At 43.4% G+C, this 24,522-nt stretch overlaps 1 long non-coding RNA gene across 1 annotated transcript in view; it reads left to right on the top strand.

Moving 5' to 3' along the window:
* Positions 1-20,512: 20,512 nt before the first annotated feature.
* The window catches only part of LOC134559499 (uncharacterized), a 78,271-nt gene continuing 74,261 nt past the window's right edge, over positions 20,513-24,522 (top strand). The window contains exon 1 of the long non-coding RNA XR_010082519.1: positions 20,513-20,977. This is a non-coding gene — a long non-coding RNA (uncharacterized LOC134559499). The remainder of the gene's footprint in view (positions 20,978-24,522) is intronic.

Genomic DNA, 24,522 nt, shown 5'->3' with positions numbered 1-24,522 from the left:
AGTTCAGCACAGCTGAAGCCCAGTCGCCTAAAGCACCCTCTTATTCAAATCCTGACTTTTCCTATAGTCTGATATAGCCTCTTGTATAAAGAGATTCTTCTCTGAATAATCTTTCTGTTCACCATGAACTGTTTCAGGAGCAAGGTCCTACTTAATGGCAGGAAGCATGGCAAAAAGCAGCCCCAGGAGAAACACAAAACTCCTTACTCAGTCCTCATTTATCTCAACCACTATTCATATAAATTTTGTTTATACATGCTGAACAGCCAAGCAGAAGGGCAAGCTGTGGGATTTTTTTCCTGTGAGGTTTTTTGATCGTCTTCTCTTCAATAGGTTAAAAAAATGATGCTCAAACACTTTTGTGTTTCTTTTGAATGTGGGGAAAGTTCCAGAACTTCAGTCCAGACTGAGCAAAATTGATCTCTCCTATCTTCTGTCTGGTAACTAATGGAGCCTTGCTCTAAGTTGCTCTACAGAGCTTTTGTGCTGTTGTAAATCACTGCTGCTGTCAAAGTTTGGAGCTTTCCTGCTCAGCAGTGCAAGGCTGCGGGCTTCTCTGAGCTCTGCTCGCTCCATCCTGGCAGGGAGAGGCACAGATTCCTGACTGCAGCATTTCTGTGAGCACATAACCACAGCCTGGGGTTTTCTCCTCTATGAGGGGGGTAAGGCTGAGGTTCTCCAGCACTCTGGGTACCTCTCTTATCATTTGTGTTTGACTCTGCTCCTGGCCAAGCCACAAAACTGGAGCAGTGTGTGGAAGCCTCTCCTGGTAAATGGAAAACCAGTGAAGAAGGAACAGATGTATCAGGCCTAGAAGTATTTGTGCATTTTTATTTCCAGGGGAATTAATTATTTGAACAATATACATTGGACTGTGCTGGATTCATGGTCATGTGTGGTCCTTAAAACTGGGTGCTTTTTCTGAAAATAAGATCATTTTTGTTGAGATGATGTCTGATGAAGGACGTACTTAGGAAAGTCCTGGAAGGTGGAGAAATCAGTGACCATTCTAGTCCCATTTAACACTAAAATTGATATGGATCAGTCCTAGGAAGGGGTGGGAGAGGTGCCCAGAAATTAACTGTGTGGTGTTACAATGAAGGTGTGAGGTGTCTCTGTGCTTTTCACTCCCCACACTCACACCCATCCTGTACTGCACTACTGCTCCCTCTCCACTCCTTTGTGTCTTCATACACCTACAAAGAAGGGATTGGTTGTCCTTTTTACTCACTATCCTTCCAAAAATATTGTGTATCGTAGAGATGAGTAATATCATCCCATTCATCTTTATAACATTGCAATCACTCCACCATCTTAAAATGGTGTGGGCACCTGTATCCAAGACAGGCTAAATCATAACAATTGAAATAATTCTCTGAGTGCTTTGATGCAGGAGAATGAAAACCTTCCTACAGCAGCTGTAATACTCACTGGGAATGTTTGCTGTCATAATGGAAATATAGCCCATTGTTTTTATACCAGTAAGATGATGTGGTAGGATCCATTCTTTGCAGGTTGATGAAAGGATATGTTGAAATGACTTGATTCCCAAAACAAATTGAGATATTTGTAGATCTAAGCTGTACATGGATCTGCATCTCCCCTTTCACTCCTCACAGTAGCAGAGCAGAGGTAGCTGTCATTTTCTGTCATACACAAACAGGCTTTTGTGCATCCATTTGTAAATGTAAAACAAGATTTGGGTTCCTGGCTTCAAACCCTGAACACATCAGCCTGAGGTTCCTTGGAAGACAATGGGTGCTATAACCATGCTATTGCCTCTTATGAGGACAATGTTCAAAAATTAATTCTGGGGGAAATGCAGGTGAAAGGAAACCCAACATAATTCCAACCCAGATGTTTTATTCAGCTTAAAATGAATAAGTACTTTTATTTTCAAATGATCTAAGGCTTTTACTTTTTGCTGCAGAAAAGAAAAGAACAAAATTTCTGTGGAATGCAATAACAGTAATGAATCTTGAAAATATAAAGTAAGGCCAGCAGGCTTTCAGTGCTTCCCCTTCTTTGATTAAGTGCTTGCTGAATTCAATCCAAATTTACAAAGCACGAGTTTGCTATTAATTGAGTTTTCTTTAGCCCAGCTTACAGCATTGAATTACAGCAGCTCAGTGCTTGCTACCAGCAGACAAGGAGGTCAGGAAGAGTCTGAGGCGGGTCCTGGGTTGTGGGGACAGAATGCAGAGTGAGCTTGGCCACTGCAGGGGTCCTTAGTGGGCAGTAAAGGCATCGTGTGAATCAGGTTTTGGGAGCAGCCGTGTGGTTTTGTGCAGGTTTATGTTTAACAAAGGTCTGGCAATGCATGTAAGGACTGTCCAAGCTGCTTGCTGGGTAAGGCTTGACTGCACTGTGATGTTTCATTTCCCTGTCCCATCACTCAAGACTATGGTAACAGCAAATCATATTTCCTAACAATGATTTTCTGAAATAACTTTTCCCCCCTCAAGCTCAGTTTTGCACCAGAAATTACACAAACCAGTAAATGAGTTGCAGGAACAGATGGGGCTAATTGCACCTGTCTGACAGTGCAAATTTTAGCTCTCTGAGCCTTCAAAAGGCTGTGGATCCAAATCACAATCTGCAAAACAACTGATGGAAAGCCTGTCTGAAAGTCAGGTGTTTACTGGGTATGACTGAGCTCTTCCTGAAGCTGTTAAATCAGTGGCAGGTGATGAGCACTGCTGGAAATTAGGCTGTGAGAATTTATGTGTCTTGGCTGAGGGAACTCTTACAGAGAAGCCTCTGGAACAAGTGACCCACCCTCAAACACAGCCACCACCTTCTCAGTGTACAAATGCTCAGTTTGGATGTTTTCCTTTCCACACACATTCTGCATCAAAGAAGTATTTGGACATTTCTGTCATTTTTTTCACTTTTCCTCGCTGTGTATGCCCACCTTGCATCTGCAGTTCTGGCTGGGTGGGTTCTCTTGTTATTCTCTCCCAAACCAGCAAACCCCTTGGGTGGGCTGTGTGTCACTTGTGCTGCTCAGCTGCAGCAGGGGAGGAGAGGTGAGGTGGGAGAAGGAATTGTGGAGGTGGCAGCAGGAGGTGGGAACCAGAGTGCAGTCTGAACAGACTCAGGGACCTGGGAATGGTTTGAAGGAGGCCAGAGCAGTCAGGCAGGGATGAGAAGGAAAGGAATTGCAAGGAACAATTTGCATGCAACTCCTTTCTCTTTGTGGCCAAAGAAATTCTTCGGAGTGGCCCCCTCAGTTTGGACACAGGAGTAACGTGAGGCTGGCTGGACCCTGTGACAGCAGGAGGGTCCCTAGAGTGAAGAGAGGTGTGGTCAGCCTGAAACCTGGCAAGAGAGGACTGGCATGGCAAGTCAGAGGTGAACAGAGCACTGAAGGTGTTGAGATGATGTATTTGTACATGGGAAAGAAGAGGAAGAGTGATGTGGTCAAATCACCAGGTAGCTGCCTTTGGGGCCAAACTGAGAAGATCTTTTTTCCCTGCATTGGCTGTAACTAACCTATTTTATTGATGTTCTGTGGTTTCCTGGCAAGGGGATGTGTTTCTCTTTTGCTGTGGTTTGTGTAATCCTTGCTGAAGTACTCCTGGGCATCCTACTTAGCTGACACTATATTGTCATATATTTATATGATCCCCACAGCTGGGAATACTGGGCACACACCACTGCTGGGTAAGTGCTGGTTTTGTGTGTGACACTGGCAGCCAAATGAGGCTCAGCTGTGCCCAGGGCGAGGGGCTGTGGTGTGGCTGGGGCAGAAATGCAGAGAGGGAGAAGGAGCAGGAATGTTCACAGCCCACCCTGCCATGTGAGCTCTCCTGCAGGCTCTGATGGATCCTCTGCCCTGTGCTGGCCTGGGGCCAAATCACCCATCCTGAGCCTTGGCATCTGACACAGAATTTACATTTTCTCAGCATCTTGAAAGCATGTGCTCTAAGGACAAACAGCTTCACTGTAAATATGGCCCAGCCATCATTTTGAACTGGAATAGAGCACCTTCAGGATGAATTGCATTCTGCTGCTCCATTGAGGTGTTAAACTGTTTGGTGAGCGTTTCAAAGCTGAATCTCTGCCATGATTAGTACCTGAGCACATAGATCCTGCACTGTGCCCTGTCAGCAGGGCTGCTGGAGGGCTGCTGCCAGTGCCAGCCCCTCCCTCACCGAGTGTGGCTCCTCCACCTGAAATTCCTCAACTTCCAGCTCGGTGCTTGGGTTGCTGAGGCTTAAGCATGACTCTGCATTTAAGTGCTCAGTTTTGGGATGGCCTCTGATGTTCAGACACACATCCTAATGCATTTATCCCCAAAGTATGTGGTCCCATGGCTTTCTGGAAATGGAGCTGTTAGTATTCCCCAAACCTGGGAACACCTAAGTGCACAAGTCACATTGGAGAACACAGGCTCTCATCCAGCTCTCCCTGTAGTCGTGCTAAAATAACTAATTAGTGTTTCTTTCATCCCAAAGTTTTGAAAGAAGATGCAATGAGTTTAGGAGGACTGTGACTGTTCTACCTGGTATGAGGGAGGGATGGAGAGACATGAGGGAGGGATTGCTCCCTGCCTGTGCTTTGTCAGAGCAGGAGCAGCCCACAGCAGCTGACAGGTCTGGGCAGGAGAGGAAGAGCTCAGTGATAAGAAGGAGCAGTGACAGCCAAGCACCTCTCAGCAATCAAGCAGAGAAGCAGTGACATCCATTCTCCTTTTCTGAGGCAGAAGTAGGACAGAATGTCAGCAACTCGGATGACCAGGGTGCTGTGACACACGGCACTTCCAGGTGGTGACACACGGCACTTCCAGGTGGTGACACATGGGAGGTGCTGCAGTGGCAGGGAGCGAGTGCCTGAAACTGCTGCTGGCTCAGGAGAGAAAAATCAACCTGTTTGCTGCAGAACTGCTCTGCTGCACTGGGCTAGCTCTCCTCCCTTGGAAGTACTTTGATTTTATTGACAACACAGTGAGACCTAGCATTAGAAACACTCAGTCAACCTCTCAGCCAGCGTTTTCCTAGTAGTGGAAGCAAGCATCTGTGTAACCACCAAAATCTGGCTGTGGAAACCGTGACCTCATTTGAGATTATTTCATTTCACAAAGCAGATGCTGTGCCTTTCTCCATGGCAGTACTAATTCCCCTTGAAATCCTGTCCCTCAGAGCTGTGTGCCTCTGCTCAGACTGTGGGCTGCCTGTTACAGCTGGATTTGCTGTGAGCATTCGTGTGATCGTTCCCTCATTTCCAGGCCCTGGCCCGAAGGCTGTCTTTGTCATCCACAGTCTCATTTGGCATGAAGATGTTTTCCTCTCAATTCCCTGGTCAGATATTTACCACTGTAAGTCTGGCCACAGGAAGGCAGAATTAATGTTTCCTCTTGATGTTGCATCAGGGTATCACGTAGGAAGCTGAGACTGAAAGGCTGGAAGGAGCCTCCAGAGACTTTCTAGCTCTAGGTGCTGCTCTGAGGAAGGATCAAGTCAGCCCACACAGCTCCCATGACATATCACAATTTAAGTGCTCTCCACAGCTGCAGTCAGGGGATTTTTGCACATCCAAAGGCAGAGAATCTCAATCCTCTACTACCTTATGAAAATATTTTTCTTACTATCCAAAAAGAACCTTTGCTGCTAATAAAGCCCTTTTTATTTCTTATTCTTTCTTCCTGCTTCCTCAGCCACTAGGACAGAATATACCCTAGAATTCATCATCCTTTAATAATGATATTTAATGTAGAGAAAGACTATCAAGCTGTCCCATTGGCTTTCTTTTTTGTAGATCAAACAAAGTGAAGCTACTCATTAGTGCTGATTTTCCCAAATCTTTCCCCATTTTGTGCTTTCCCAAAAAGCTTAAATCTCAAAGGACAATAAAAGGTGAATGAAACATCACTTCTCTTGGTTACTGAGCCTCATTCATTTAAGCTAAGACTTCTTTTTCTTTTTATTTTGGGATTGTTGAACCTATAAATACAAAAGTGAAAATCTGGAAATATGAAATTCTCTCAAACTAAAATCTGTCTGAATTCAGATGAGTTTTTTGACAAGCAAAGTTTGAGCAGCTCATCCTCTCATGCTCCAGCTCTCTTTCAGACACTGCAAGGAAGTTACTTAAGGCAAGAGCTATTTTTTTAGTCAACTGGCTTCTTTCTTGGAGCCTCCATCTGCAGGCAATGCTGTCTGCAAGCTTAATGTCTTCTTCAGCCTCGCTCCTAGGCATTAACTGCCAAAAACACTTGTTTGTTTTTTCACATAATCCATACATGCTCTTTTTGGAGTGACAGTTTAAAAGCAAAGAACCACACCCTAGCTCTGGGAAAGGCATGATTTTAACATGATGGATACCATTTTTCATTCTATGTGGTGATATTTCTTGAGCATCCTCATCTGCAATGGAATCCTAAGGGATTTGCCAGTGTGCTGCAAACACTTTCTACTTAGTGAGTGCACTCTGGGGGTCCAATCCTTTTGAGTGACAGTGATGGATAGCCTTATCAGTAATCCTCCCACTGCATCCCCTGACTGGCTGAATGCATCACAGAGTAGTTAGAAAATTCTTTGCTGTAGAGAGAAACAATTATAAAGCATTTTTAAAACAGTGAATGGAATGTTTTTCACAGCTGGCAGTTCTTATTTATGACAAGCAATAATTGCCTCAGCTGAGAAAAGGCTCTGAAAATGAAAAAGAAGGTATTTTAAAGGGAATTTGGTGCCCTTGGATTTACAAGTGGGATTCTGCAGGTACTGGGTAGCTTCAAGCAAAAGAATGCTGAGGGGGAAGGACTGGATCTGCAATAAGGCACTGCCTCCCAGAGCTGGTGCCAGACCTACAGACAGGTGCAGCCACACCTTCACCAGATGAGAATGGAAATAATTGGATTTGTTGGTGTTTGTGTTGGGTTTGTTGTTGTTGTTCTGGGTTGTGGGTTTTTTTGGGGTTTGTTTGTTTGTTTTTTCCTCTTTTGGCTTTTGGTTTTGATTTTGGTTTTGGTTTGGTTATTTTTTTTTTTTTTTTGGCTAGGCAGGGATGAAGTTCTTGGCGTTGATGTTCTCTAGAACATGTAGGCATGGAAGAGCACCTGCTGTACAGTAGTGTATAATTCCCTAGGCTGCAGAGGGTGTAATTACAGAAACTCCCTCTGAAATGGAAAGAACTAGACACTAACATGAGGCACTAGCTTCCAAGCCTGTGTTTTCTGTTAAAGAAATTTATGAGCTGTATTTGCAGCTAATGGCTACATCTTAGTCACTCATGTTTAAATATATGTTGGAGTTCAGGAGACATGAGCTCCTGTGGCTTCACACAGATTTTTTTCCCAGCATCACTCTTTTAAACTACAATTTTCCTTAAGAAATTATAAGACTTAAAATATATCTGTAATGCTGTAGGATTATAAATATCATGGCCTTTGGATTTGGACTCAGCAGAACAGCCATTTCTGTGTATTGTTTCTCAGTTGGATGGGTTCGATGAGTACTGTTTAAAATAGAACACATTTTAAAGTGTCCTGGCAAATACTCTTATCAAAAAATTTTCCCAATGAGTCACCTGACAACATTTAGAGCCAGCAATGATCAAACAGGGAGATTGCTTTTCAGGGTGGAGATCAACTTTCTCCAGTTCTTTTGTTGGGCTTCTCTTGGTGGGAAGAGAAAATCTACTGAGGCCTGTTGTCCATAGTATCTCTGTAATGTGTAAAGGCCTTTTTCTTTCTGCTACAGACTATTTATTTTTGTGCAGAGAATGTTACACAGCCTGTTTTAAATGGAAGTCAAACTTTTTGTATTTCTTTGCTGTATGGCAAGCACGGGTTCCACATGACCTTGGCTGAGAAGAGGGGTCCTCCTGCTCCTTGGCAAGGAAGACAGAAAAGAACTGCCAGGATAATCCTGCAAATGCAGGAATGCTGCAGGAGTGCCTCTGCTCTGTGGCTGGAAAGTCTGTATTTCCAGGCATCACAGAATGACTTTCTTTCCAGCCTTTGCCCTGTCTCTTCCCGTGCACAGGCACAAAGAAAAGGATAAGATCAGTGTTTCTTGCCTTGGCTGTGGTATCTGAGCTGATAACATCTGAGAAGTGGCTGGCAAAGTGTGAGCACCCAGTGAGGCATTTGGCTGGTCTTTTATTTAGACTGTGAATTATTCTCTGCAGAGATCCTGCATCCTATTGTGTCATATGACATTCTGGGCAGCATTTCAAGACAAATAAATAAATTAATAGAAACAGTAATTATTCCCTTGCACTTTTCTCTCAGCTGCAGGATTTTGGGAGCCCCCAGAACACATTTCTTCTTGGTCTTCACTTTTGAAAGTGCCTAGAACAGCTAGAAGGAAAAAAGTATTTGGCCCTAATAAAAAAAGGACATTTAATCTTTCCATTAGATCTTGCCCAGACAAAGTCCAAAGAACTCCAATTTCACGTCAGTGTTAATAAACCCATAACAGCAAGTAGTTTCCTGGAATCTAAGACCCTTTGGGCTCTTTAGAAAGAAGTCAGCAGGACTTTCCACATGCTGCAACTAATATGTTTTATGTGCTTTCTTGGGCTGAGGAGTCTCATCATTGTTTTCTGCTGACACCTTGGAGATTTTCTGTATCTCTGTGTTCCATTGTACAACTGACTACTTCTGAAAAAACCATTAAACTGACAGTCTGTAGGGGCTATTCTTGGAAGAGAAATACGTAACATGTTTGTACACCCCTCAGTCTGCAGGGCTGTGTGTGGGCTTGGGGTTCCAGGCTATGGAGACACATTTCCATCTGACATCCTGTGCAGGAGTCAAAGCAGAGCTGTGCCTGCTCACATCACCTGAGGATTCAGCCTTTATAGTGAGCATAAGAAATCACTTCAAATCTCATGCTGCTGCAGCTGCAGAAGCTGATCAAAAATAGTCAGGAATAAGGCTCTGCTGATTTTTGTCTTAGGCTGCACAGGTCTGGGGGCTGGAGGCTCAAACAAAAGAAACCCCCCACCAACTCTCTCCCTAAAGCTGGATTTTCAGAGGCAAGAGAATCCCAAACCAGACAAAACACTCTGGTGGAGGGAAGGAAAGATAAATGGAAGGGCCCAAAGGGTCTGAAATATTAATGTTTTTCTTTTCTTTTTTTTTTTTCCTGTGAGAGAAATTTCTGTTAGAAAGGGCCCATAAAATAATGCAAGGTTCTCCAGTGTACTAGCATGTGATTTATTATGCCCAAGTGTGCTTTGTATCTCCCTAAATGCAGCCAGGCAATGGCGCCTACTATTAGAATGCAAAGGTTTGAGCGTGGAAAAGAGAAGTCTGAGATGGATTTTGGAACCTGGAAAGCAAAAACAAACTCTGGAGGGGGTTCTGTGTTCTTGCTGAGAAGGCTGGCAGGGGAGGTGGGGCAGGATGGAGAGAGGGAAGTGCCTGGCAGCAGAGGGGCAGCTCCTGCCCCTGCAGAGGTGACTGCAGTCAGGCTTTGCTGCTCCCTGAGACCTGGCCTGGGAGTGCAGGGCTGTTCAAAAGGAAGATAACAACCAGCTGTGGTAAGGACTGCCTTGTTGGAGGAGAAACTGTGAAATAGTTTTAATTAGACCTCAGGAACCAGATATTATGTGCAGATATTATAGGATGGGTTTACCTACTGCACTGGGCTTTTCCTTTTTTGCTTAATAAATACTATTTTTCAACAGGGGTTGCTGTTTGGGAGTGGGGAAAGTAAGTCACTGAACATTGCAAAGAATTTTTTACAACTTCACAGGTTCCTGGATAGAGACCTGAGCCAATGGTTTGCTTGCAACCTTTATAAACACAACCTTTTGGCAGTCAGTCAGGTCTTGGCAGGAGACTTGCAGTTACTTATCACAAAAGTTTTCATGTAAGCATGTCAAATTTGACTACTTTTTTTTTTTTTTGGCCTTGATTTTGAATTCTCTCCAAATAAGATTTTTTTAACCTCTGGCTAACTAATTCTCCTGAGTAATTATTTGATTACTACTTAAATGTAGTTTCTCATGTAGAACACATACAGTTGGTTTACACTTGATCTAAATATCTGTCACATTTCTTTCCTGATTTTCTTTTCTAGGGCTTGTATCTGCCACAATATGATTTTGTCTTTTTCACAGCCAGTGCTAATAATTCATCAAGGATCACAAAAACATCAAGGCACAAGTGATGATGCAGGCTGACACTTGGCTCTCTTTGGTAAAAGGAGCATCTCCTTGGAGAGGTGATGCTGAGGTTGGTGCTCTTTTTTGCCTCACTATTTCTCCTGTTTCAAGGGGAGGACTGTGTCCCTGTGCTGGATCTGGTCTTCATTCAGGGGCCATGCCTGGTTTTGGGGGACAATTTCAAATGATTGGAGGAAGGGGGTGTGTGTCACCTGCCTTGTGCCTGTCTGCATAATGCACCTGTAGCTGCTCCAAGGGAGAAAATGTTGACAAATGGCAGCACTTTTTCAGAGCACATTGTAATATAAAACCTGAAATATATTTGCTATTGTTTTCTGCTGCCCTGGGTATAGGTCTGTTCCTGGAATATGTATCAAGAGCAATCCCTCTGTTTTACAGTTTAAAAATGAGCTATAGAGTACTTACTCCAACTGCCAGTTTCCTGGGAAAAAACATTTGCAATGACCATCTATTTTCTTGGCTGCAAAGAAAGTAAACTCTTAAGTGCATATGAAATTAAGCGATTCTTTTCTAGCAATTGGAGTTTGGGTCTGGTGATAATAAGTGTGGGTTTGTGATTTAATAGGTCATTACTTACTTTGCCCATAATCACAAAGTAATAAATAACTATTGGCAAGATGGATAATAGCTAGGTCTGAGAGGCATGAAAAAGATAAAGCAATAGGCACAAAACCATAATTTATATTCATAGAAAATGGGTCCCAGCCAAGAAATGGGATCTAAACTGATAGGAGAGCAGATTTTTATTAGATGCCTCTGATCTGGGGAATGGCTGAACACCTACTTTCACGAGAGCTAGTTGTCTTTCTGGTTTATAAAATGTGTTTCGGACAGGTTACATGGGAATATCCCTTTCTGAAAAGGTAATTCCATATCTCATAGTCCCAGACTCATGGTCCCATGGACCTAGACTTCCCTCTGAAAGATCACTCCAGGATTTTGGGCCCAATTAACCAAAAGCTGTCAATGCTTCAGTGTTCATTTGCTGCCCCTTCAACATCTGTTGCAGCTGCTTTGAGCTGTTCTGACTTCTGGGGTACAAGGTGCAGCTCCTCATCCCTTTCTTTCCTGTGATACCTTACTCAGTTCATGTCAAACAAATAGTGGCATCATTTATAATTTTATGTTTTCCCAGCCATTCTTGTTCCCTTCTGTGCAATGTAATAGTCATATTATTGCAGCATATCATATGACATCAGTTGTGTCATAAACTCATCACGTTTTCTCTTATCTCTGGATATGCTGTGCACAGGTCCAGGCTTGCTTTGTGGTGTGCAAGGTTTCAAGAGAAATTGAAATCCAAATGTGGCAACAAAGGTCCCCAGGGCTGGGCAGGGAGGATGGTGTGGCCATGGTCCTCATCACCAGCTCCTGAGATCACCATTTGTTTCTTTGCCTCCCCTCTCCACTTGATTGGTGCCAGAAAATGAAGATGCAGGCAATGTGTAGATGCCTTTGATGTGGTCTAGTTTTGAAAATGTGAAAATACTGTTGTGCAATTCTGAGCCTGACATCAAGGTCAGCTGGTGGCTTTGTTCAAATTTTTGGATTAATCAAGAGGAAGTACCCACCCTTTTCCTTCTCAGAGACGTTCAAAGAGAATATGTCTGCATATTTTAAGGAGGTGAGGAGATGGGGGCAGGAGTGAGATGCCTGAAGAACTGCCAATGGATGTTTGTTCACTCTGGAACAGGGAGAAACAAAAAAAAATCCTCTTCCATATTTCTCACCAGCCTCCCCCATTTCCAATACATTCACTTTATATCAGTGAACTTTAAGAACAAAATGTGCTCAGGGAAAAGAGATTAAAATTGCAAAGCAGTTTCCTTTCCTATCAACAGAACTGACAGAAAAAAATGACAAAATGCTTGTGGGAATGATTAGAGAGAGTGAATGTTCTCATTCATGTCATGTCGTATATTGCTAATTTATATGTATTTGTTTTCGTACAAATCTGGCAAATTTCAGGAAAGAATCTGCCAGGAATCAATGGGAAAAATAGGCCTGCATTCTTGTGGAAATTAATAATAAGTATTTGCTGTGCTTTATTTGGATTTTAATGACATGTATAAGGAGTGATGGATACCAGGAATGGAAACAGGCAGTCAGGAGAGGGAGGAGGCTCCTGGCAGGACTCTGGAGATTTGGGACTGCTGCTGCTCCTGCTGTTGGGCTGCTGGGTGCCCTTGGTCAGCCAGTGCACCCTGCTGCACTGTTCCATCTTCTCCTACACCAAAATGAGGAGGTGAGGCCTCCAAATATCTTCCATGAGGGGGGAAGGCTCCAGGCTTTCCATACCTGTTAAATGTGCTCTTGACTATTGACTTTTCGGAGTTCCTGACATTTTTTCCTCTCCATCCTCCTTTCTCCTTTCCTATATCTCAAGAAATGCCTACTGAGTGATAGAGTGGTTAATGAATACAAAATTTCAATTGAGTATAAAGATTTCTTCACTTGCTAGGACAGCACTCTCCTCGCTCATCTTTTGGCTACTCCAATTTTCAATATGTCACCAGTCTGTAAATACAAGATTTTCACCTTATACTTTGACATTTTCCTTTCATTTTTACCCCATTATTTGGTAACATTTCCATCCATCACTCTAAATGTCCTCTAATTTCTTCAGCTGTAATTTTGTTGCTTTTTCCATAACAAGTAGGGAGCTATTCCAGTGACTCTGATGATTTCAGTGACATGAAGTTGAAATAAAATTCTCCTCAAAAGCCTGAGGAGAACAAAAAATTAACATGTTCACCTGATTTCTCAGATCCATTCAGGGGCCCAAATCCTCTTGATTTCCATATATTTGGAGATTTGCCTTTAATGCTTCAATATGCTGTAAAGGTGCTGATTTAATTTAATTATCATTCAGCCTGGTTATACAGATTAATTTTTTCAGTCTTTCCTGGTAAAGTAGCACCTACAACTCCTTAATCACTTCTGTTACTAATTTTATCTCCATTGCATCCTAACTTGAATTTTTTGGCAAGGTTGTTACCTTCCAGGTTTTTCAGCTGATTGTCAGGAACAAGCTATGGCCAAGAATAGAATGGAAAATATGGTTCTTGCTAGTCTGTTTCTACAGAGAGGAAATTAAATTCAATGCAAAGAAGCACTTGCTCTCTAGCAGGACTCAGTTAATGTCATGAGAAAAGGAGGAAAAAAAGTGCCTCCCACAAATGTCCTGTGGGGGTCCTTGTCCTGGGAGCCTGGATAATCCATCCATGGATGGATAAATACGGATATATAAGTATGGATAATCCATACTTATTTTTACTTGAATAAGTAAAAAGGTAATCCATCTTTTTACTTCCTTGGCAGCATTGAGAAATCTCTCAGGTAACCCAGGGAAGGGCTGGGAAGGGCCCAGGTGTCCTGCAAGGGCTGCAGACACCAGCATAGCTGAGGAGAAGGACCCCTTTCCTCACCAGAAAGTTTCCTCTTTCCAAGGGACTTAAACTGGAAAGAAATGTTTGATCAAATAGGGGAACTCCTCCATCTCCCCAAACCACTCTGTGGTGAGTGTTAAGAGGTTTTTTCCCTCCATCCTGGGGTTTTTTTTCATAGCTGGATGTGTCTGGTATGATCATGTCACACCCTGGGGGTGGAAGGTATATCAGCTCAGCATTTTCAGTGGAAGCAGAATAATCCCAGTTTATCCAAAAGCTTGTGTATGGGAAAGGGTTGAGGAGGGAATCTTGGTCTTGGAGGGCTGATGGATTAATTTACTGGAGCTTTTTGCAGCCTTTTGTTTGGCCTGGCTCTCCTCTGCCGTGGTGGAACACAGGAGTTACCAGCCAGACCAACCCATGTGTTTAGCAAAAAGGAGAGGACATAAAGGGACAGGATCTGTGAATTTTACCCACGTTGTATTGGAAGAAAAAATGTTGTAAAGAGAACACAAACAATTAGGGCATATGCTGAGTTTGTTTATCTTCAGAAGCCTGTGGTAGGTGTGCCAGTGCTCTGGTGTGCAGCAATTAACAATAAAGGCAGACAGCAATTAACCACATGTCTGCTGTGAGTGGTAATGCAAGTTATTTGTATTTAACCTTCATGATTCATGAGCCACTTTCATTCTGGGAACTAAAGAGAAAGGGAAGGAACATCTTAGAGCCTGATGTCACCGTGTGAAAAATGATCAGACTTCAGTAGTCAGTAATGAAAAAACTTATATACATAAATAAAATATATAGATTTTTTTCCCATTATTGCAAATGAAATATAATCATTTATCATATATATATACACATATATATGCATACTTACATATCTATGTACTCATATTTTTTTTTTGTAATAGTGGAGTTCTGTTTCTGGGAATTTCAATCTTCAACTGCTTTTAGGATCTCAGCTCGTATATGTGCTGAAAGCAGGGGAAAAATCCTTATCATTATCAATGGCTGTTGCATTTGGACTGCTGGTATAAACACCACCACAGGAGCTATAGGCTTTAGAAGATTTTTTTTTTTGGTTGGTTGTTCTTTTTTTCCCATGTATTTCTGAAGAAATTAGATTTATCTAGGAAAAGCAGCCTTTATAGGATTCAGTCTTGAAAGGAATGTGATGGGACACCCAGACTGCTGGAATTAAGCCTGTTCTGGTGCCACATCTTTTTCAGGGATGTTTGAACTGACAGACAGCCTTCATGATTGATTGTCACTGGGACAAGTACAGAGCTGGGTCTTCTATAAAAAATATCCTGGCCACAGGGGAAGAAGAGCAAGAAAACCAAAGGATACCTGTGTTATTCTCTGTTAAAGAAAAGAGCCTCTGCATCAGGATTACATACACTCCAAGATCACTTGTACTTTTTCCCTGAACCAAAGTTCTGTCACAAACCTTGTTTTTGGTGGAATGCGGTTTAACAATAATTTCGTCTCATTATAGGTAAACAGATACATTTTGGACAGTTTTCCATTGAGCAGCATATAAATCTAGGCTTAAATGTAATGAACTGGCACCAAAAAGTGCACTGGAATATTGATTTTTGTAAATTAATAAGACATTGTTTTCAGGTTTTTATGGATTAATACTTAGCGACAAGCTGTTCAGGATTTGGGTAGAGAATATCCCAGTGGAAAAATGCAATTTTATTTTGGAGATGGAAACACTCCAAGATGGAACAATTGTATTGCAGGACAGATTGTATTAAAGGGTAGCAAGGGAGAGACACAAAGTGCCTTTATTGCTTATTCTTTCAATACAAGTAATAAGTATTGATGGCCTAGAAGAAATCCAGTGAAATGTTTTTTGAAAATAGAGTTTGGAGGTCTGTTAGTTTTGTCTGTGCCTAAAAGTGTAATCTTAGAAAAACCAATTAAAATGAGGTATTTTGGCAGGAAAACAGTATTTTTTTAGCATAAAAAGAAATAATTTAGATTGTGTTCCCATCTTTGAAAATGTATAACTTAGCTTGGAATCAAAAGCTTATTTAACACTTCTAGCAAAATGAAATCTGCTTTCCTCCTGCTGTTCCTGTTTCCATTGGGAGCTCCAAAATTTTCCAATAAGAACTTTTTCAAAGGTGAATTTCCTCAGGGGAATTTTCTTTCAAATCCATCTAATAACCCGTGTCAGGGAGCACTTCAGATGTTCCACAGTGAGATGAAAAGAGGTCAGGGTATTGTGTGAGGAGCTGGAGGATGAGAAGAGTGATTTGAGCTGCAGACTGAGCTGCCAGGTTTGTGGGGGCAGCTCAGCAGTGGGCTAAGCACGATGGAGAGGGGCAGGGGCAGAACAAGAACAAGCTCCAGAACCTGTGATCACCCTGGGAAATCCTCTGTGCTCTGGGGGCCTTGGAGCTGCCAGGCTCTGGACCAGAGGAAGGGCAGTGGTGTCAGCTGCCATCAGTGGGAAAGGTGTTTTGAGTTGAACTCCTGCAAAAGGATCTACACCACAGCCTTTGGGAGAAAGCAGAGCTGAGGAGTTTTACCATCCTTCACTTGGCTGTAATTACTCAGCTCTGCTAGTGCCTGCTCTGATCTCCAATGTAATGCTGGGCTAACTGCACTGGTTTCACAGGAGTTAATCCTCAATTGTTCAGCTGAGAGCAACATCAAGGCCATAATCTCCGCTACAGAGCAGTCACAAGCACAAACAAACATTGGCATGGCTTCAAGAAACGTGCTCCATCCGTTGTTCTCTTGCCATGAAAAGACCTGTAGCAAAGCCTTCCTGTAGGGAACAGGTTGCACTTGAGATGTAAATCGAGTTCAATACCATCAGACTTGTTAGTACAGTCTTTGGTGCTGCTTGATGAACAGAGAGCACAGGAGCCTTGACACCTGGCTGGCTGGGCATTAACAGAGCCCTCTGTTTTAGCATTTTAACTGGGAGGCAGTGAGCAGAGCCTTGGGAGTGGGTGAACACTTGTCTGTGTGTGCTGCAGGAAAGATGTGAAAACCTTGAGTGTCCTTCTGCTGCCAGCAATCTTTGCTGGATCTCAAGGACAGGAGTATGAATGTGAAATTATCTCTGCTCCTAAAACTGCAAACACAGTGTGCATTGCTATCAAGGCAGGTCTGCAGGAAGCCCAGCTGAGCACAGCCCATCAGGCAGAGCGTGCAGCTGAGCTCTGGGGAGGGATTTGGTGTGCAGTCACAGGATTGCCTGTGAGAGCTCCTTGATCAGAACAGAAATATTTAATCAGGTCTGTCTCCTGTAGCTGTCATGTAGAGAAAACAAGGCTACAAATTGGATTTGTGTGATCAATGGGCAAGAAAGACCACTTTATCCACCTTAGCAGTGCTGACGTACAACACTAGGCTTTGGTGACAGCAAGGTGCCCATATTCTGGCAGGACAGACTCTGTCTGGGGACACAGGCTGTTCTGGAACCATATACTGATCATTTTTAAATTCTAACCACCATCTTGCCTTCTTGTATGTCAATAGAAAATCAGCTGCTGATTTTAGAAAGAGTATAATTTTCCTTACAGCAAAATCAAAGGAAGAATTTGCACTGATTTCTGAAAACAAGTTTCAGGCCTGATTGGTCAGATTGCACAGCAATATTCGGATACATAAAGATATGGTTTGGAATTTATTCATGTACATGAGTGGATTAAGAATGTGCACATAATTTTTTGAAGTTCAGGGCTACAGTGGAGAGCGTGGTACAGGGGTCTGACTCAAACAGAAACAGAAAGGGGCTCAGAGCCTGAGCAAATCCTCTGCAGCCAGGTCTGGCACCACAAAGCCACTGTTAAATAGACCTTCCAGACTTCACTCTTCACAGTTTCCAACATTTGCACAGCATGAGCATCACAGCAGGTCTCACTGAACATAATGGCACAGTAAATTTAGTAAATAAGTAAAAAGCATGCAGCAGACATGATGAGAGCCATACCTGAAGTTTGTGTCTTACCGAGAATTGGCATGGTGACTCGGCGGGGTCTTTGGAAGGTTTTCAGTTACCTTGATGAATAACAAAACTATTAAAATTTTTTTTTCTCTCTTTGTATATTATAAATGGAGTTGTAAAAGAGGGATTGCCAGTTACAGTCTGTCTGTCTCCCCATGAGTCTGGAAGAGGCTGATGGGATGGAGAGTGCAGCTTGGAACCCTCCCCAGAGAATGAAGATCTGTAGGACCCATTTGGAGAGGGGCACAGCTGAATCCAGGGAGGGATGAGAGGGAAATGGGTCATGGACACCAAAAGACAGTTTCAGCTGTGTCAACCTCTGCTAATGTTTGCTCTGTGAACAAAAAAAGCACAAAAAACACCTAAACCCCAGAGATTGGGATCTACAGTGACAATTCCTTACTTCAGGAAACGAAGCTTTTCTAACAATACCATCTTCTGTCATGCCTAATCAAACTAATTAAAGAACACTACCACACTTTATTAATGTAATTTATCTCTTGCCTGAGGTGAACTATATTTATGCTCCAGTTACTCAAACAGCACTGTTCTGTTTGAAGGAATGATGTTATTCAGTGATGTTTGTGTTCCACGATATCAGGCGGTGATTGAACGAGCGCCTGGGAAATTGGGTGTTTCCCCTGCAGAAAAGCTTCTTTGGGGAATGTGTTGTTGCACAGGTATGCTGGTGAGCAGGCTGGACTTGGGCATGTCCTTATTGAACAGCAACTGGAGGCCTGCACAAGCCAAACCTTTCAAGCCTGGCAAGCCCAAATTCACCTGGAAGCATTAAGCACGTGAATGAACGCACGTGTTCGTTCAATGAACCACGGCTGGGAGGACAGATCTATTCCAGCTGAGGGTCTGGCAGGGAAAGGCTGATGATATGTGCTGAAAGAGGAAGGAAGGAAGTTAGTCTTAGAGATTAAAACCATTAAAGAAACTGCCAGAAGTAAAAAAAGTATTTATTTTAAAAGGTTTTGATGTCTTCCATGGATCTGCCTCTGATGTAGCCTCAGTTGCAGGGCTCGCAGTCACAGTGTCCACCCTCCTGTTGTACCAGATGGAAGAAGCAGTTTAACATAATTTATGGAGTAGGACAGTGTGAGACAAAGGAAAGCACTGCCCAAAACTGAGTGAAGGGTTTTCCTGGTGATTGCTTGCAATTTGTTGCTGTCTGCTTGATTAAAGCAGGAGATAGGAGAGAGCAAGGGGAGCAGCACAGAGCTGCCATGGGCAGAGGGTGAGACAGCTCCTGGTGTGCCAGGCTGGGGGCACAGGGAGCTGGCAAGGGAGGTGCAGCCTCCTGCCTTCCCTACAGACCCGGCTTTGTCAGCTGAGCTGAGCTGAGCTGAGCTGAGCTGAGCTGAGCTGAGCTGAGCTGAGCTGGCTCAGGGCCATTTTGGCCACCTGTCCATTCTGTTTGCCCTCGTTTGAAGCCAGCCCTGCTGGCCTGAGGGAAAACCCCTCTGGGTCTTGGTCTTAAAAGGAAAGGACATTGCAGTTGGTCCTTGTCCTACCTCACCCACATTTTAGGTGGGTAAGATGGGCCCTTCCCTACCAGGGACTGACTTTACCTGCTTTGAGGGCACCTGAGGTTTGCAGACATCTGAGTCCAGAACTGGTCCAAACTCAGGTATGTCCTGTGCAGAGTCATGGCAGAAACTGGCACAGGCACAGAGAAAACAGTGGGAAGCAGACCTGGTTAGGGACATGGAAAAGCAGGGATCTCACCTCAAGCTGCAGCACATTTCATCTCAGGCCTGCAGGAGCAATTGTTGTCAACACTTGAGAGTGGCACTCTGCTGGCTCTCTTCCAGCCCATACCCTGGGCATTAATGTAGTGACTGTGCAGTTTTACTCAGTTGATTTAGAGAATTTCACAACTAAATTCTATCTAGTACCATTCTATTTTATTTTTTAAAAACTTGGGTTATGCATTTACTGCTTTCCTAGGTGGGTTCTTTAAAAATATCTGACAACTAGATTTTGTCTTGTAAATAGGTCCAAATGATTTTTATTTGAGATTTTTTGTGTAAATCTTTTTGACCCTGCTCCCAAGTAGATTTTGGCAGTTTAAAAAGCCTTCTAAGAACAAGGAAAAAGGTGCTTTTATTCTTTGTGGATAAATGAACTGCAAATTTCCTTGGGTAGTGGTTAAAACTGTTTTGGATTTTCCTAAAGAGAACAATGACTGGTATCCATTGATAAAGAACACCTTAGCTCTGTATTAATAACGAGTGCAGTGGGCTGGATCAGATTGCATCTGCCATTGAGAACACAGAGGCTTGTTTGGAGGACAGAGCAGGACTGAGCTCCCAGCATGTTGTGTTTATGGCTCCAAAACCAAAATACAGATTGGAGATTTGTCCCAGGTCAGAGTCTCCTTGGCAGCCTGTGCACTGTTGCATATCAAGTGCTCCTGCATAAAAAGTTGGATGGCAAATAAACAAATCTTGGTGCTTTAGAGTAAAAGGCAAGCCCTGATATCTCACACGTTCTGGGAACATACCCCCAGACTACCAGCTCAAAATTTAGAGTGAAAACAAAAAAAACCACCCAAAGCCACAGTGAAGATGACAGGATGATGTGTGAGGTGTAAACTGGGAGAGCCTGTGGTAAAAGAATAGAAATTATTTTGAAATAGAAAAACATGACTGGTAAGGTAACTGAATAGTATGTTGAACATGCTGATTTTTATTCCTGATGGTTAAAACAAGAAAAATCACATTACAGAGCTGATCATTAGTGTAACTGTGGTTTTAGTGCTATGTAGGATAATTTCTTTCAACAGTGGAGAAATGGCAAGAAATATGCCAAAGACAGAGAATCTATTAACAAGTAAGTGAGTTGGGGCAAGCAGAAACTCATGTAATATGCCATGAGCATGATGAGATCCAGAAAAGGCATAATGACTCTAGAAAATGGTAAAATCCATGTCACAGAAAGAGATCATTCTGCTGGAAAAAGCTGTAATAGAAACACAAAGCTTTGGCAGTTCATGCAATCAAGAGGCAGCAATTAGCTGAAACTGGAAGAGACGTTTTTCCAGATATAAACCTGGCTTTATATTTAGACAGCCTCTTTTGCTGTTATTTATCTGGAGGCTGTTTGCATGTTAGATCCAGTAAATCCTTTCCTTCATGGCTCTGTACCTGTCAGGCTCTCCCTGGCATTGCTGCCAAGGGCTCCTCAAGGGCTGAGGTCACCCAGCAGCCTCCTGTGGCACCTGGCCCTGCCTGGCACTGGGTCCTGCCCCGTGGTGGGTGGTGGCATCTCCCCACACCACCAACTCAGTGTGCTCCTGCTGTGGCACAGGGAGGCAGCAGGGGTTCTCTCTGAAAGGACAACAGCAAGTGACTTCTGGTGGCATCACCTCGGACAAAAAAGGGCAACATGGATTTTCATTAAAAAGAAAACCTGAGCATCTGATATTCCTGTCGTGCAATCAGTGACCTGTGCCTGGAGAAGGGTAAGATACTGCAGTTCAAAAGGGGCTCAGGCTTGCTCCCTGCCTCAATAAAAATGAGGGAAAGCAGGATTGCAGCTGAAAGGGAATTGGTTTTGGATGCTCCTCAGCAGTGCACAGAAATGAAGCCCCCTCTCCTCCCTCCTCCAGCAAGTGTCTCCCTGGGGCTGAGGCAGGCAGATGAATCACAGCAGAATTTAACTGGTTCAAGAGAAGCTGAATGAAAGAGTTTGGTAACCCAGCCAGATTTATTGCTTTATTCATTATTTATGCAGACAGCAGCTGCAAAACAGATTTAGGGACTGACTACAGTCAATAAATGGCTGACATGAGCCAGCTCTGGCGCTCCATGGCTGTTGTACCGATGTGCTAATTTTGGTTCAGATATTGGTGTTAGAGGCAGCACCCACCCAAAGCTAATGACCCATTGTGAGTGACAGCAGCAGAGCAGAGATGGAGCAGTGCCCCTGTCCTGGGGCTGTGAGGGGGGTGTGCACAGCACAGAGCAGGAGCTCTTCCCGCAGCATCTGTAAGGAAACACAAATACTGTATGGGAAATCTCTTGCTTGAATTGTGGGTCATTTGTCCCTTCCACCATGCAGGGTTACTTAAAACACAGTGCTCCCTTCAGGGGCTTTCCTGTGTCCTCCCCTGGGCCATGGCTGCTCACAGGAGCCACAGCAGCAGAGCTGCACCTAGACAAAAGAGGGGAGCTCTACTTTAGAAATTATTTATTTATTTGATTTTTTTTTTTTTTTTTGGATGCATTTTGTTCCAGTTGGTGTGATGTGTTTCACGCATCTTTCTGGGCCAAAACAGAGCTTCAGTAATAGATGTGGGGAGACAGCAGTGACTGAGGGTTGTGCTGGTTGCATTAAACTATTGCTGAATGCCCAGTGACGATGCAGCCTCTTGGTATAATTCGAATCAGACCTTACTGTCTGTGCTTTTAGGAAGTTTATGCCATTTGAACCCCTGCCTGTCTTCACTGGTGCTGTCATCTGGCTCCTGGTGTGTGCAAGGGGTGGTTTGGGGGTGGCAGCAGGGCTGTCCCTGCCTGTCCTGGGTGCAGCCCTTGTCCCCACGGACAGGGCTCCCAGGACAGGGGGCAGTGGAGGTGCCAGCTCTGGACGAGCCCCGCTGTGGCTCCTCTGCTGCCTGCACTCACTGAGCATCCTGTGGCACTTGGCAGCAGTAGGGCCATTAACCTTAATGTCCTGGCCGAACTCCAGGCTGCCTAATTGCGCTCTGCCGTGAGGCTGCGGCTCCCGGGGAAGATCCAGGTGTGGAAATCGCTGTCGCTCCCTCTCCTAAACAATGCTACACAAAGGGTGGTTCAGTGCTGAAGATGAGACTTGCTTTATTCAGACACGGAAATCTGGATTTAAGGATGTAACAGAACACAGAGTCTTCAAAGCAACGCCCAGGCTCCTGAGCAGACCTAGGTGCAGAATGTGTTTTTTTGCCTTCCTGGAATTTTTTCACATTCCTTTATTAATAACAAATCTCCTAAAATCTGTTTAAGATCATTACTTACAGAAAATAAAAATACTTCACGCAAAAAGGAAACAGATGGTCCTGAATGTTGAAGATCAGTTTGAAATGTATTTTCAGCCCACTGTCTGGAACTTGTCTTGAGTTGTAAAGGAATCAAGGTTTAATTTCAGGGTCTGCAACACTAACACTGTGTAACCAGGGGATTCTCCCATCTTTGTGTATCAACTTAAATAATGGTCTCTCTATCATTGCTAAAGGGAAATATTTATGCATTTGTTGGAAGGAAAATAATTCTGGGTCTGGGGGCTTCTTCTCTGGGACCTAATTGTTCTGGGACCTAATTAGGGTCAAGAAGTTTTGCTGTTAAGCTGGAGTAGACAGAAAATTTCCTTATCTGGGCAGACCTGGCACCCCACCTGTGGGTGTGGTGTTCCTGGATGGTCCCTGTTGACTTCACATTTACATTAGGGAGTGACAGCTGGGGAGGTGTGCAGGGCCTCAGACAGCAGCTATACCCTGTGTGTGCAGTGCTGCAGCCTGCAGTGCCTGAGCATCTCTAATGTCTCTGGATTTACAGCTGTGTTTGGGAAAGCACAGACTTTAAGCAGAAGCAATGGTTATGGTTTTTCCCCACAGGGACACCTCAGGAGGTTAATTCAATCTGTGTTCCTCAGACTCCATGGTTCCTGCTGGCTCAACATCCAGTTTTCATAGTCAGTGTCCTGCTGCCAACTGAAACAGAATATGGTGCTTTTAAAAAAGAAAAATTGAAAAAAAATCACACAGCTGCTGTCATGTAGGACATTATGCTCTTAGATGACTCACGGGCATGGCTCTCCTCAGGTACCTGTGATCACCCAAAATTAATGGGTGGAGGAGCCAGAGCTGAGGCAGAGGAGAGGCTGACTGTGGGTGCCCCAAGGACAGCATCTGCAGGTCAGGTGTGCCCATTTCTTGGCCTAATAATAGTAATAATAAGTTATCACCAAATTGTTGACATCTCTCTGGCACCCCTGAAGTTTCTGAGCAATTGGCAGGTAGGATGTGAGTGATGCTGCTTCTCTTTGGAGCAAGGTGTTCAAGGTTTGCCAGGGCTGCAGTACTTGGGGTCTCTGATGCTTTTCTGCCTGGTTGGATGCTGGACACCTTTGCAGCAGGGCAAGAACAAATGGTGAATAAAGTGCATCTGAAACGAAGCTCTAAATGCATCATTTAAGAGTTACAGACTGTTGAATGAATTTATATTTGAGTAACATCAGTGAATACCAATCTGGTAGTCAAGCACCTATAAATAAAAAAAAAAGTTGTCAAGTAAAGGAGGGTTATTTTAGAAATTAATGACTTCTAGGATTTTTATGTAATGTATTTTTGTTGAAATCTTATTTTTGCCTTAAATCTAGGACTTGGGTTTTCTCACTTCCTTCTCTCATCTTTTCACAGGAAGATTGGAATAGCTGTAAAAAGTGAGGGTTTACAGAAGAGGCATTCTCAGTTTCTTTCCAATAAAATTATGGAGAAAGAAAAGGTCAAGCAAGGTTTCACTTATCAGATTTTCTATCAGTTTTTCTCCTTTACCTTAACTGAAAAAGAATGAAAAATGAAAAGTATTTTAAAAAATAATCAAAATGAAAATTTCTGTTTCCCAGAAAAATAATAATTCAGAATTTTGTCATGAAGGATGCTGAGTGACAGGTTTCTAACCTTGAAAATACTTATTTTCCCCGCTCTGCCTCCTTTACCCCCAAGTTCAGCCAGCTCTGGCATCATGCTCAAGTGAAGCACTGAGAAGGTGTCTCTTGGTTACTCTCTTTGGAAAAGAATGTTTCTGAGGGTTTTAAATTTGGATGATGATGATGATGGTTATTTTGTTTCTGCTTCTTTGTTCTTGTTTGAGACATAGAAATCTCTATTATTGCAAAACAAGCTCACTTATCCTCGTTTATCCTTGAGCAAAAGAAAATCCAAGCTAGCTGGGCAGTGAGTGTTTCCTGGCTGAGCCCGTGGGGGTCCCTGTGGCTGTGGGTGCCCCTTTGGGGCTGGGCCTGGCAGCT

This window comes from Prinia subflava, chromosome 17, assembly GCF_021018805.1.
Source record: "Prinia subflava isolate CZ2003 ecotype Zambia chromosome 17, Cam_Psub_1.2, whole genome shotgun sequence".
Classification (NCBI taxonomy): domain Eukaryota; kingdom Metazoa; phylum Chordata; class Aves; order Passeriformes; family Cisticolidae; genus Prinia; species Prinia subflava.
Note: the sequence above shows the minus strand (reverse complement) of the source record. Positions and strands in the feature narration are given on the sequence as shown.